This window comes from Balaenoptera borealis, assembly GCF_965194805.1.
Source record: "Balaenoptera borealis genome assembly, chromosome: 15".
NCBI classification, from domain to species: domain Eukaryota; kingdom Metazoa; phylum Chordata; class Mammalia; order Artiodactyla; family Balaenopteridae; genus Balaenoptera; species Balaenoptera borealis.
In genome coordinates this window covers 58165726-58179135 of record NC_138871.1, presented here as the reverse complement: position 1 = coordinate 58179135, position 13410 = coordinate 58165726, and the positions used below count along the sequence as shown (strand labels likewise).

At 34.5% G+C, this 13410-nt stretch overlaps 1 long non-coding RNA gene across 14 annotated transcripts in view; it reads right to left on the bottom strand.

The window, feature by feature from the left end:
• Positions 1-53: 53 nt before the first annotated feature.
• LOC309612491 overlaps positions 54-13410 on the bottom strand; it is a 637465-nt gene continuing 624108 nt past the window's right edge. For 13 of the 14 annotated variants that reach the window (XR_014235193.1, XR_014235194.1, XR_014235195.1 and 10 more), the window contains one exon: positions 54-4770. This is a non-coding gene — a long non-coding RNA (uncharacterized lncRNA). The remainder of the gene's footprint in view (positions 4771-13410) is intronic. The other variant, XR_014235198.1, reaches the window with a different exon arrangement.

Below are 13410 nucleotides of genomic sequence, written 5' to 3'. Positions count from 1 at the left end.
TCTATCTATCTATCTATCTATCTATCTATCTATCTATCTATCTATCTATCATAAAGCATCTGCATACCTAGCTACCTACCTGTTTGTGATATGGACCTTTTCAAAATGGAATCTTACATGCAACCCCAAATTGTCTCACTGGCTCGGTTTCCCTTTCTCTTTCAAAAGATTCATTAGTATCCCTTATCCTTCTCTAGGCTATCTATTCTTCCCAGTCCAACTCTTCAGGGTAATATTATTTTACAAAATATAATTTGAAAGAAAAAAAAGCTGGACCAGATGATCTCTGTTTTCCTTATACTCTAATGCTCCATTATTGAGTAAAATGAGGGGACCCTCAAATGACTGTAAATTTAAGATCTTTCTCTCTCTCCATCCCTCCCTCTGAAATCACTCTGGAGGTTTACCTAGTAGATGCTTTAAGGTAAATTCTAACTGTATTTGTTTGTAAATGGGTAACCAATGCAATTCTTTTAATAATTTTATTATATAAATTTGTGGGTTCTTGCATCAATGCCATCCTGTTAAATACATTCAAATATCTTATTTAAGTAAATTATACATTGATTTCTACTTTTTTTCCTAAAATATCTTCACTCTTCTTTCACATACACACAATCACATAAAATTCAACACAATTTATAATCTTTCATATAAATTTTAACATGAGTTTGTAATTTTCTATTATGTATCTATTGCACTTTTGATTGTGATTTCATTATGTTTATAAATTTAATGGAGGAAAATTGATATTTTCACTAAATAGGATTATAGCATATTTTAGCATTAACTGTATCTTCTTTTATGTTCTTCACTAATGTTTCATGATTTCATTCATATGGTAGTGTATATTTCTTGTTTAATGTTTTCCTAATTATATTTTAATATACGGTATTCCTTTTTTTTTTGTAACGGGATGCTTTCTTTCATTATATTTTAATAATTGATAAATGCTGGTATACAGACAGGCTGCTTTTTAAGATGTTAAACTTAAAACTGTAAACTATTACTGGTTTTAAATACACTTCTGATTACTTTCTTGGTAAACAAACAAGAAAGTGATGGGCTTATCTTTCCTTTCAAATACTTATACCTGCTGGAATATAAAATGGTACTTTGGGCAAAAGAGTTCACAGATTCTCATTAAAGTTAAAACTACACCTAACATTTGACCTAGTAATGTCATTTCTAAGTATTAATACAAGAGAAATAAAAACATATATCCACAAAAAGAATTGTACCTGAATTTTCATAGCAGCTTTATTCACAATAGCTAAAAATTAGCATCAACACAAGTTTTCATCAAGAGGAAAACTGATAAATGAATGTGGTTATTTCTACAATGGAATTTAGCACAACAATACAAAGGAAGGAAATACAACATTAATTGATTTCACAGAGAAGTCAAGTTAAAAGAAGCCTTTTGTTCTAAGGATAGCTTTGTATGATGAATATTTAGATTATTTATTTTCATTCTTATCTGATTTTATTAAATGTATTTAAGGGTATGAGTTCACCACTAACTTCTGTAGCTGCATCTGCATCCCAGAGATCTTGACATGTACTTTTGTTTATATTCAGGTCTACATATTTTGTTAATTCCAGTTATTTCTTCCTTAACCCTTCATTTTAAAACAGAAGAGGAGAAGTGGAAGGCATGTAGCAGTCAGAGGACCATATGAGTTCTGACATTCTCCTGCGCAGATGTTGTCAGGTCGTCCTACTCCAGGATAGGTCTTGACTAGGCTCAGCTTTGTTCCCGCAGAGTGGTACCCAAGTCCATCACTCCTGCCAGCTCTTGACTCCACCTTAGGGATGTACTTCCTTTTCAATTACCCTCCTTGACCATATCTGCAGAGTTAGAATTTGAAAGTGTGCCCTTCTTGGTAGCCAAGGAGATTTTCCAACTTGGTCCTTTCCTTTACATAGTTGGAGACCAGATATATTTTTGCATCTCAAATATTTTAATATTTTAGACCTAGTTGGCATTGTTGTTGCTAGTACACATCTTTTTTCAAAGACGGATCAATTCCTTTGGCAAAAGCCACAGTCACAATCTTTTTTGAGATAGAACTCTCTCTATATTTAATTTCAGGTAATTTGGGTGCAAGTGTCATTGTAACAAGGCGTTTAATCTTTTTAGAGCCATTTAGGTCTAGAAGAAAGGTCTACTAGATACCATCTAAATATTTTCAAGTGTTAACAAATGACAAAATGGGATTGAAGCCACACTCTTTGGTCTTTACCTGGAGCCCATTTCTTAATGGTTGCATGCTGTGTTTGATCTTTTCCCTGCAGCTGCATTTAAATGGCTCACCTTTGATTTGGTGAAAAACTCCAACTCTGAAATGTATCTTTAATTTCCTTCTAAATTATCTTGTAAACCAGCCAGTCTTGTTCTAAGCTCATCATTGTCTTGCATCCCTGTATCAACTGCAACAGCAAGAGCCAGCTCGCACTTCACACTCAGCATTCTCTTTCAAAATCTTATCATCCAGTTTCACCAATTTATTAGGTAAATTTCCTGTTCTCAGGATATTTTAGGCAACACTTTTACCAAGTGTTTCACCACTATACGAGTCAATGTTTTCCAGCCTTCTGTGTTTCCTCATATGTGGCTCAACTGTGCAAACATTTCAAGCCTCTGTTCACATCCTGTGTGCTAACACCCTGCTAGCCAAAGTAAGTCACATGGCCAAGCCCTGAGTCAATATGATGGGAAGTATAGTCTTCCCATGTAGATGGTGGTCATGGAAACTGAATGTTTTCTGAACAACAATCTTTTATCTACCATACTACTACTCACCTAGTATCATGACACATTTTTAAAGTAGCCTGTCTTCGGAAAAGATAATTAGAGAGAATGTCTGAAACTCATCCTTTGGATTTTCAAATAGGCATTTATCAACATTGGCAGGGATTTTGCCATTTTATTTGTGCCACATAAATATTTTAAATTATACTGTGATCATGCACTCTTCTTTGAAAGGACATTCACATACATAGGGAGTGCTTGAAGTCTCTTACTATCCCTATTACCCTATCACAGAAAATTTGTAACCACTTCCCACTATGCACAGTGAACACAGACTATAAAGGAAAAGTTTCTGTCTGCAAAAGTTTATTACTTCTCAACCCCCTTGATATTTTCTAGCATCTTCCACAGAAAAAGAAGAAGTACATTCTGTTAACAGAGGCATTGCACATATGAACATAATCCTAATGGTTTAACCATTTTATAGCAAAGGAAATTCTGAGAAACATACTTTACAGGAATACTTTTCCCTTCATAAAGCATTTAGTTTGGCAATTGAAAAAAACTGTCTAAAGATGACTTAAATATTTTTATTTTCTGTTTTGTTTGCTTTTCATGAATCACAATTGTAGGAAGTCAGGGGATTTATGGGCTGGTCCAGAAAAAAGATATCACCATGATAGGCAGTAGCACACGCTGCTTTGTCTGGCAGTGCCATGATAGGTTTTCCTGTGGGAGAAGTCCCTCACAGAATAAGTCTGTCCAGAGGCTATGACTCAGGGATCTCCTACTCAGAAGGGGAGGGAGATAAGACCACTCCAAGGGGAGAAGGGAAACTGAGACGGGGCTTAGACCTGTAGGTAAAGTTGCTTAGCCTCCTAAGGGGAGTCTTTGGTCAGAGAACTGAAAATCAGGGACCTTATAACTTCAAGGCCCCATTTTATCAATAGATAACAGCTGTTGGGTGAGGTTTCACAGGGTATTCAAAGCAGGAAGGCTAGACATGGCCAAACATTTGCCTGTTTGGTCTATTTTAAAAATAATTACATGTGCAAAAATTTGAGTCTAGCGCTGGCAGGCTTTTGAGCTGGAAGGTCTCAGTCTGCAGGGAAGAAATAATGTAGGGGCCAATACACAGAGGCCATTTTTGGCTCATTTATGTAACAATGATGCAATAGAAAAAAGAGCAGGTTAGGGTACATGGAAACTTGGCGGCAACTTGAGCTCCGATACAAAGTTTTAATGGACTTTGGCTAAGTATATCATTTAATATCATTTAATATCTCTGAACCTGATTTTCCTCTTCTCTAAAATAAAGAAATTAGACTAGATGAGGGGTTCACGAATAACTTGCAGGCCAAATCTGGCCCACCACCTGGTTTTGTAAATATGTTACTGGGACACAGCCGCATTTGTGTGTTCATGTATTATTACCCATGGCTGCTTTCCTTCTGCAAGGGCATAACTGAGTAGTTGTGAAAGTGACCACATGGCCCACGAGCCTAAAGTATTTACTACTTGGCCTTTTACAGGAAGGTTTGCTGACCCCTGGACCAGCCTATAACATGGGATTCCTTCAGCTTAAACATTTTTTGACTTAAAAAATATTAGAAGTCCAGCTCTTATCATCTTAGAGTTCCTGCTGCTTATTTTTACTTACCTTTTGCACCATCACTCACTACTTCAACTGAAGAGACTATTTGTAAGTTTCATACCAAATGTCACAAACACCACCTCTCCTACAGCTAAAATGATGTTGCCCGTCTCTCTGAATAAATCAGTAGCTATTTCACTTTCAAGTCTAACCTGAAATGAAAATGGAAAGAGAAGGCAAAAAGAGTGGAGGGAAATGAAAAATATAATATCTAATTGAAATAACAGGAGTATTTTATGTTAAAAGAAATGTAATTACCTAGTTGGATTTCAGCCAGTGGCATGCCTTCCCTCTGTCTCGGTTGAATGACCCAGGTCATTCCATCTCATCAGGGGTTCAAGTCTACATTTTCACATCTCATCTGGCAAAGGCCAAAAATTAGTCAGAAGCAACCCATTCATTTTAGGCACTTACATTTTTATTTGACAAATACCGCTATTAATTATTAAGTCAGTATTTCAACCAGCCATCACTCATTATTACAAGAAGCTCAAATTGTCAGAAGTCAAACTGAAACCTCTCAGAAATCATTTTGTCTTCTTCCCTAATAAAAGTCAAGATTATTTTGCTATACAATGAATAAAATTGTATACAGATCTTCATTATATTGCCAACTCAAGAATAGTAAAACACATTATATAACTGTACATCCTATATCTTTTTAAAATAATTTAAAGCATAATGAGAACACTCACCTAAAAAGGATATGTGTTCTTCTCAGAATGTTTTTGTCACATATATTTAAAATAATTCCTTCATGAAGACTCTTGAGTGTGACTGAAGTCACAATTTATTTAAATTTATTTCTACTATGCATACTATGGGTGAAGGACCAGTGGATGTAGTAAAAAGATAACGACCATGGAGTTTCATTGATTTTTAATAGAAATTGAAAGATGGAAATTGAAATATTTTAAATGTACTTTCTATTTACATGAAAAATGCAGTACATTATCTGACCAGGTTTTCTAATTTTAATACGTATTCTGTTTGCTGTCTAAGCAAATTCATAATGAACCACATCTAGATCTAACTAATATATGCTGAATCATTACCATCTTTCAAGCACTGCTACTGGTACTTTTATAATTATTTCCTTATTTAATATGGACTATAGCCCTGTGAATGAGGTTCTTTTTGTTGTTGTTTGACTTTGTCTTGTTTGTTTCCATTATATAGTTGAGGATAATGAAGCTCAGGAAGGGAAAGTGTATGCTAAAAACAGAACAAAAAAATCAGAGCCAGGTTTCAAACCCAACGCTTTGGATGTCTAAATGGAATAAGGACAAAAATATTTTCTCTCCCACCAACCTAAGCTCATGCTGATTCTGCCCTGGTTTGCTGACAACTACATTCATAAGATGGATGAAATCCTGTTTAAAAATGACAATTCAAACAAAATCCTTTATAGTGCTTTTTGAGAACTTTTTAATGACAAATATCAAGCATCAACAAAAAGGAACAATTCTAGAATGGGGGCAGAGAAAGAAAAGTTAAAAGCTTATAAGTAAATATTAATAGTGAAGTCAAGTTGTTGTGATGTTTAAATCAGACATTTCTCAAATGTGCATTTCCTTTGTTCCTTTGCTGCTGCCAGAGCTATAGCACTGTATTTTTTCTCAGTCTAATTCCTACTGTATTTAGGAACAACCCCAGCAGAGTGCCCACTTGGACCCGATTTGATGAATGGCAATGCTGCGTAAGTGACAGAGAGGGAGAAGCATGTGGTACAGATACACCCAGGGATTAGGAGGAGATGATGGGCCTTTGTGGCCGCCACCAGGTCAGGTGGATCATGCTTCCTTAGGCACAGTAGATCAGCTGCCCTCACGCTGCAGGTTTGTTGATGCTGTGAAAGTCATCCCGGCCTGTCTCCAAAACAGCGTGATTTTGACAAGGTTTTTAGTTCTTGCTGCTGAATAGAGCACATTCAACACCTTGTCAGCTTGCAGCAGCGGTTAAAAGAACACTTAGCCCAGCTTCCTTTATGTAAAGCTGTTGGCAGGTAGTAAACAGCTACGTGGCACACCTGTATATGTGCTGAAAATGGCTCGTGTTTTCAGGCACACCTCAAATCCCAGAAATTATAAATTCCATGCACTATAAAGCAAATGCCTATCAGGTATAGAATGTCTTCGCACAGAATTCCATTAGAGAAGGGGAGTCAGGTTTTCTAATATCTAACTTAGTCTCTGCTGAGTACATTTTACTAAGAAGGGGTTGAAAAGTTTTAACAAGTTAAATAGTGTGCTCAATATTTCTGTGGCCAAAAAAATTGTTTTGAAAAAATTTCTGTACCTATATCCTGCTGACACCCACTCCCTTTCCTAAAGAATTAGTCTTTCTAAGATGGCATTATTTTCTTCTTTGATTAGAAATCCTCTCTCAACCGTTAACTGCTTACTATGTGATTGCTAGGTAACAAGTTTGTGATAAGTGCTTTACAAGCATTATATCTAAGTCTGTTTTGATACCCCAGCAATTACTTATATACTTGTTACTACTGAGCATCTTCTGAACATTTTCTGTATTAGGGGAATTTAGTACATTAGGGGTCCAGTCTGCTCAAGCTAGAACACCGAGTTTCTTTTCCTAACTTCCTTCAGTTTGTTTTTTTAATATATATATATATATATATTTATTTATTTTATTTATTTATTTTTAGCTGTGTTGGGTCTTTGTTGCTGCACGCGGGCTTTCTCTATTTGCGGAGAGCGGGGGCTACTCTTCGTTGCGGTGCGTGGGCTTCTCATTGCAGTGGCTTCTCTTGTTGCGGAGCACGGGCTCTAGGTGCGCGGGCTTCAGTAGTTGTGGCTCGCAGGCTCTAGAGCACAGTCTCAGTAGTTGTGGTGCAAGGGCTTAGCTGCTCCGCAGCATGTGGGATCTTCCCGGACCAGGGCTCGAACCCATGTCCCCTGCATTGGCAGGCGGATTCTAAACCACTGCGCCACCAGGTAAGTCCTGTAACTTCCTTCAATTTGAACCAGACAGATGACCAAGCCTTTTTCAACCAAAGACACATGAGAGCCTGATTCAGGAGAGAATGATATGAGGAGAGAATGCTGGGCAGAATTTACTGGGGAAGATATATAGTTGTGATGGAGGGATATTTGTCTGTTTAGAGTTTCCACTCGAGTACCCTGAAGTGTAATACAGCTGTTGGAATCTTAACTTCATTCCTCTCATTCTAAGTCTTTGTCCTCTGCAGATTCTTAGTGAGCTTCCTGTACCTGTTAATATTTGCTTTTGTAGGTATGGGGCATAAGATAGCTGGACGAGGTGCTCTTGCAAAACTGTCAATAATAAATAACCAAACTTTCAAACATTACCTTCCAATTCTTGTTTTGGTATCTCATGTAAATCTTAGTAGAGAGAAGTATAGCAGATATATCCCGTTAGATGCCAAAATTAATCTATTCTCTTTCTCTTTAATTTTTGTAACTATTTACGACATATTGGTGTATCTATCTTACTGCCCCCAAGATTATAAGTAACTGAATGTATGATTGTGTGAAAATAAGTTTGTATCTTTCATGGCTATTTATTGAGTACCTTTCATATGGTGGGTACACAATAAATGTTGAATAAACAGCTAAATGCTCTTACCCAAAACTGGTGATATAAAGCAAATTCTACGTATTAAGCTTTTGATGGCAAAGTAGCATGATGTTTGTCATGAGTAGAAAATATAACCTTAGAACATAATGGATTAAAGGTAACTTGAGGGACAGAGTAGAAAGGTTAGATGAAAAGAAGGAAGGACCATGGTAAGACAAAGGAAAAATAAAGAAAATTTTATTTATGATCTACACATTTTTCTTTAGTTCTGGACAAAGGGAAAGAAATAATTTGCATAAACAATTAAAAAATAAACATTGTCATTTCAATCAATTCTGTGAAAACATATGTAGTCGTAAAATTAAGTAATAATTGGAATGTTGTCATGTTTATCATACAGTGTGGGAAATGCAATACAAAGGATAAGTAATAAGTTGAGCTGTCAGCATGATAAAACATTATTAATGTCACATTTAGACTGGACTCCTATTTATTGGGGTGATGGAAAGCTAATAAAGTTGGTCTTCAGGCAATAGGCATAACTGACTCCAAATCACACAACTTCAAAGTTGGGGAAGGAGAATCTGATTTAAAACACAAGAATGAGATGTATCGTTTTGAGCAACTAAAATCACAATGTCTTAGGCTTGTTTGGGACAGTGCTCTCATTTAGTTACCGCTTTCCATACTAAACTTTTGCAGTGAAGTCAACTTCACTTCCTGTCAATGTGTTACCAATTCAATTTTCAGAGCCTGCATGTCTCTACACACTTCTGCCTACCCTAAGAAAAAATAAGAGTTCTTCAAATATGAAAAAAGAATTGGGTCAAAAAGCTTTTCTGTTAAAACTTCATTATTCTCCCACAGCAGGTGAAAGATCAGCAAGGTATTGTGAAGTGCAAATGTCAATATACTGAAGATGCAGGATCAAATAATTTTAGAGGTCAAAGGGGCTTTATAAGCCATCTTCACCAATTTTCTACCCCCTCAGAAATCTTTTCAGCAGGATCTCTGGCAGATGGCCCTCTAGCTTCTGCTTAAATACACTGTAGTGGTGGGGACTCTATTTCCTCCTGAAGTATCCATTTATTTACCTAAAATAAGTATTGATTGTTTTGTATCCCACAGGCACACTGCTAGGAAGAGATATCCTAGATATTATATACTAGATGTTGCAGGGGCATGTCTTTAGAGTGTTCTTCCCATTTTACAGTGAGCTAAAATTCATCTCACTTTAACTCCTATTAATGGACACATTTATTTAATATTAGTAAATAATTAGTGTCTGTTGATCTTGAGCTTCATGATCCAAACAACTAAATTTAATTAATAAGTAGAGAGATTGATTCATATTCCATTTAATTATACTTTTTTGACAGAATAGTTTTCTTTATTAAAATATCAAGGTTTACTAACTTAAAGAAAACACCACATTTAAGAGGATATCTGTTTAGATTCATACTAAAAGAAAAAGCATCTAAGTACACTTTATCTTCTCATTCATCACTGTTTTTAACAATCTGCTCTAATTGCCAATCTTATTTCAAGAGGAGCATATTTCATTCTATATTTTAACCAACATATAACACTTTAACTTTTTTTTTGTATTTTTTAAATTCTTTATTAGAGTATAGTTGATTTACAATGTTGTATGAGTTTCAGGTGTACAGCAAAGTGAATCAGTTATACATATACATATACCCACTCTTTTTTAGATTCTTTTCCCATATAGGTCATTACAGATTATTAAGTAGAGTTTCCTGTGCTATACAGTAGGTCCTTATTAGTTATCTATTTTATATATAGTAGTGTGTATATGTCAATCCCAATTGCCCAGTTTATCCCTACCCCCTTTCCCCCCCTGGTAACCATAGGTTTATTTTCTATATCTGTGACTCTATTTCTGTTTTGTAAATAAGTTCATTTGTACCATTTTTTTAGTTTCCACATATAAGCAATATCATATGACATTTGTCTTTCTCAGTCTGACGTACTTCACTCAGTATGACAATCTCTAGGTCCATTCATGTTGCTGCAAATGGCATTATTTCGTTCTTTGAATTAAATATACATAATGGGATTTAAAGCCCACTTGGCTTCAATCTTTTTGAAAATTCTGCCACTGTCAAAAGTTTATAAAGAAGTTGTGGTCAATCCTATATGCACAATTGGATCATGTGGAGAGATTTAATAACTACTGAGACTCTCTCACCACTACCCATTCCAATTTAATTGCATTTTGGTAGAACCTGGGCATTGATAGGTTTCTAATCTTTCCAGGGGATTCTAGTACGTAGCCAGATTTCAGAACCACTGTTTAAAGAAAAGCTTGAAATCACTTAATGAGTCCTTCTTATGTGATAATCAGATACAAGCGTTGCTTCCTTTTCCAAGTCCATTTTCTCATGCCTCTTTCCTCATATGTGTCAGTAGCATGAAAATGATAAGAAAGCAAACAAACAAATAAAAAATGGGTCAAACACTTGCACAGATACTTCACAAAGAAGGTATATGAATGACCAATAAACACCTGAGAGATGCTCAACATCATCAGTCATCAGGGACATGCAATTAAAACCACTAACACCCATTAGAATGGTTAAATTAAAAAAAAATAACATGATATTATCAAGTATGGGAGAGAATGTGGGGCAACTTGAATGCTCATACATTGCTGATAGAATTGCAAAATGGCACAGCCAATTTGGGAAATTTAAAACAGTATATTATGTCACTTATCATATGATTTAGCAATCCTGTTCTTGTGTAAGATCATATAAACAAAATAAAATGAAATGAAAACATGTACATACAACTTATACATGAATATTTATAGCAGTATTATTCATCATAATCAAAATCTGGAAACAGTCCAAGTTGTCCATCAAATGGTGAATGGATAAACAAATTATCTTTTAACCATGCTATGAAATACCAGTCAGCAATAAAAAGAACAACACCATGGATGTAAATAAAAAAATTTTTGCTAAGTGAAAGAATTCAAAAACAAAAGACAGCTACCATATGATTCTCTTTATATGAACTTCTATAAAAGGCAAATAATGACAGAAAACAGATCAGTGGTTGCCTGGAGACAAGGATAAAGGATAAGGGTTCACTTCAAATGGTCATAAGGGAGCCTTTAAGGGTGGTGGAACAGTTCTGTATTTTTATTGTAATGGAAGTTATACAACCTTATACAATTAGAAAATTTATCAAACTGTACTCCTAAAAGAGTGAATTTTGTTGTGTATAAATTATAGCCAATAACTATTAAAAAATAAGTCATAGAATTAGGCATTCTCATATGCTGTAGATGGAACGGTAAATTGGTACAACATTTTTGGGGGCAGCTATGACAATTAAAGTAAACATTTTCTTTGATATGTAGTTCCACACATATATTTATTCTATAGAAATCTTCACTTGTCCATAAAGATATAAATGGAAGATTGTTCACTGAAACATTGTTTTTAACATCAAATAATACTCAACAGGGGCTTATTTAAATCAATTATAGTATATCCATACAATGGAAAATCATGCAGCTCTTATAAAATGTAACATATCTGCATGGAAATTTTCTAACATTTAAAAATCAAAAGTATTAAGGCACAGAACAATGTGGATAGCATACTAATGTGTATGTAAAAACCCTTACCTTTTACACGCATAAAATGTCTCAAAGGATACTAGGTCAAAGGGAAAATGACACCAAATTATACATAAACACACACGCATATTTATATATGATGAAACTTTAAAATATATCTTTAAATTTTTCTAATAGAAGGTAATTGTTTAAGGCAAAAAAAATACTATATGTGGCAGCATTTGTAGAATACTCAGAAGATATGTAACAAGAGCACATAGGGCAGGAGAGCGTTAAATAGAATTACACTCTTGTAAATTTCATGTATTGTTTGACTGTAGATTGTGATAAGTTAAAGATACATATTGTAATCAAATAAAATACAAAGAGGTATATCTCAAAACTCAACAGAGGAAATACAAATCAAATACTAGAAAAAATATTATCTATCAAAAAAAAGACAGAAAACTGAGGAATAAATATATCAATTTTGGAACAAATATCAAACTTACAATAAATGGAAAAGGAATAAACACTTCAATTAAAAGGTCTTGATTATAAGACTAAATAAAAAAAAGCAAGACCTGTCTATATGATGTCTCAAAGGAATATGATATAAAACAGACTGCTTTAAAATAAAATGATGGGGAAATGTATACCTTGAGGACCCTAAGCATAAGAAAGAAGAGGTGGGTATGTTAACATCAGACAAACTGTGCTGTACTTCATCCCCAAAATTATTTCCAAAGATATATCTGTATGTACATAATAACATAACTTCAAAATATAAAAACAAAACTGACAGATTTAAAGAAAACATAGACAAATCTACACGGAACTTTAGAAATTTTAATACTACCCTATCAATAACTGATAGGAATCATAAAAGTCGGTAAAGATATAGAATGCTTGATAACACTATTAAGAAATTGGCTTATTTGACTTTGATGGACTACTACATCTAACGATTATAGAATATACATTATTTTCAAGTGCATATGAAACATTCACCAAGGTGGACAAAATTCTGGGTCATAAAAACTCAGTAAACATCAAAGTATCAAAATAATACAAAGTATATTATCTCATCAGAGCAATATTAATTTAGAAGTCTGTAGAACAAAGAAATAATTGGCAAGAAAACACAAATTGCCAATACCTAGAATTTAAAAAATTGCACATCATTACAGAGCCTTCATATATTAAAGGGGTAATAAAAAGTAAACAATTTAATGCCAAAAATTAGAAAAGGTAGATAAAATATTTGAAAGTACAATTTCAGGACTAAGGGTTTCTCTCTAAAGTAATACTTGTGAAAGTTTAATGTGTTCAGAAATCACTAGGGGGGGATCATTATAAAATGGCAGATTCTGATTCAAAGTTCTGGGGTAAAAATTGAGGTTGTGCATTTCTAACAGACTCCCAAGTAATGCTGCTGCTAAGAAAAAATATGTGTTGCTTAAGGAATACTCACTATGCTATTAAAATGCTTCAGTATACTGAATGGATTTACAGTTATAGAGGACAGGTGTATTTTGATCTGGAATCCAGGGAAAGAGAGCCAAATAAACGAGATGTTGACTTACGTGAGATATTTCATAGGGATTTGTGAATGGCTGCCAGGTTGGAGTGGACACCATGGTGCAGGGAGAATCTACACATACCTGGAGCGGTGCAAAAAAATACCTTTACTTCACAAACATCAAGGGCCTATGCCTCTTTTTATTTGTACCTTTTATTTATTGTGCCTATTATTTATTTGTGCCTTTTATAATGGACAGAAACTTTCATATTAAAACGATCAAAAATTGTTAAGTTAATTAAATATCACAGTAAAAAGGGCCCTTGATT